This window comes from Mauremys mutica, unplaced genomic scaffold (genome assembly GCF_020497125.1).
Source record: "Mauremys mutica isolate MM-2020 ecotype Southern unplaced genomic scaffold, ASM2049712v1 Super-Scaffold_100418, whole genome shotgun sequence".
NCBI lineage: Eukaryota > Metazoa > Chordata > Testudines > Geoemydidae > Mauremys > Mauremys mutica.
The window spans coordinates 474,487-476,595 of NW_025423337.1; the positions used below are offsets into that span (position 1 = coordinate 474,487).

At 48.0% G+C, this 2,109-nt stretch overlaps 1 non-coding gene across 1 annotated transcript; it reads right to left on the reverse strand.

Moving 5' to 3' along the window:
* Positions 1–1,985: 1,985 nt before the first annotated feature.
* TRNAA-AGC lies at positions 1,986–2,067 on the reverse strand. The gene has a single exon. It is a non-coding gene; the product is annotated as a tRNA-Ala (tRNA).
* Between the last annotated feature and the right edge of the window lie 42 nt (positions 2,068–2,109).

Sequence of the window (2,109 nt, forward strand, 5' to 3'; positions counted from 1 at the left end):
TCCCTGGAGACTTCTGAGTTCTGTTGGGAGCCTGTAGGAACCAGCAGCCGGGGGAGGGGAGCGAGGTGGAGCAGTTGTTTGCAATTATCAAGGGGGCACCTTGACAGAAAATTAATGAAGTGCTTAAATCTCTTGGCTTAAAAGTGCTTCCCTCTGCCAGTGATGTACGCACCCCCCACCCCTGACTTCTGCTGCGAGGTGCAGGTTGCTTCCTTGCCCTGATTAGCATCCCCACAAAGGCTCCACAAGTGGCAGGTTCTCTGTTGCAAAGACCTTCTCTCCCTCCACCCCAACCAAGAGTGGAGGAAAACAGACAGAGGAGCTTCCTATTTGCATCAACACCCGCTCAGCCACCTTGGGCTTCCGCACAGGATGCTGCTTCCTTCTGAACCACTTGGCATGGCAAACTTGGCTTGCTTCTCCACCCTGGTGTGTTAATTAGTGTGACGCACACCAGGCAACGAACCCCGCTATTGCCCCCCCTCGGGCCCTCTGGGCCGGCAGAAATGGGAAGCTGCCTGCAGAACAGCTACACTGAACAGAGCTCCTGTGGAGGAGGGGTGGGAATTAGTAACATTTTGAGGATCGTTTGGGAAATGAGCCTTTGCTGACAAGGTTTGTCGCTGTTCATATTTCAGGTGTTATGCTGAGGGATCTTTAGTATAGTTTTATGAGGTTAATAACTATCTCCTCAACTTTATTTACTCAATTTAAAAATTGGTGTCACTTGATTTTTGCATCTCCCTGTGAAAATAGAACTGACACGTGTGGCTTTCTACAGGGGTCATGATGTTAAAGTTGGGGAATTCCGTCTCTGTACTTGTGCGGGGGGGGGGGGGTGTGTTGCTTTTTTACAGCTGCCTCACTGCCAGGCACACTGGGCTATTAGCTGCACCCACTGTCCTTGCCAGGGGCCCCTGCTGAACCCTGGGCGGCTGCACTGCCGTGCTGGGGTGACTCTGCAGGTGGAGAAGCTGCTGTGGAGCAATGTAGAGCAGGTGCAGGAAGGAGACGAGGTCACTATTCACATTCTGAACTGCACAATTTTCCAAATATGGGACTAGATTCATAGACTTAAGGTCAGAAGGGACCATTATGATCATCTAGTCTGACCTCCTGCACAATGCAGGCCACAGAATCTCACCCACCCACTCCTGTAGTGTAACAAACCCCTGACCTATGTCTGAGTTACTGAAGTCCTCAAATCGTGGTTTAAAGACCTCAAGGTGCAGGGAATCCTCCAGCAAGTGACCCATGCCCCATGCTGCAGAGGAAGGCGAATGTCCGAGAACAATTCTAAGGGGAAGGTGAACGCAGAGCAGTGACACTGGAGATGCCCAGACCTCCAATGGGGACAGCGTGGAAATTAATAATGGGAAGATCATTTGCGAAATTAGTCGTCACTGACAAGATTTGTCTCTGTTCCTATTTCATGCTGTGATGTTAGAGGAATCAGGACAGATTTTTTTACTGTATTAATTAAACACTTAATTTTATTTACCCAAGCCAAAAACTTAGTGTCACTTATTTTTTCTCTGTCCTAGCAAGAATGAATTGAATTTTGTGACTTTCTGGAAAGTGCAGAGAGATTAAATGTGAGGAATTCAGTCTCTGTGTTTGTGAGCTGATGTTTTCCTCTCACAGGTCAGTGCCTGCATTGAAATACCAAGAGGGATCTAAGTGGGCACTTCACTGGCAGAGCGACGTCTCTCAGGGTGTGAAAAACCCACACCCCCCAAACCCATAGAGTTAAGGTGACCTAAGCCCGGGTTAGATAGTGCTAAATAAAAGGAAGAATTGTTCTGTCCATGTAGCTATTACATGGATGGGAAAACCTCTCCAATCACTGTGTACTCCAAAGTGCTATAGCAGTGACACAGCAGCATTTTAAGTGTAGACAGAGTGAAAGTAGACCTGGCTCCAGTTTGCACTCTGGATGCTCAGGCACCAAGTCAACAGTAATAATAACAACAGTGCAGCACTCGCATAGTTAGCAGGATTTGAACCTGCACGGGGAAGACCCAATGGACTGCTAGTCCATCACCTTAACCACTCGGTCACAACTACTTGATGTACAGTTGTATTGTTACATGATGATTCTGTTCTCAC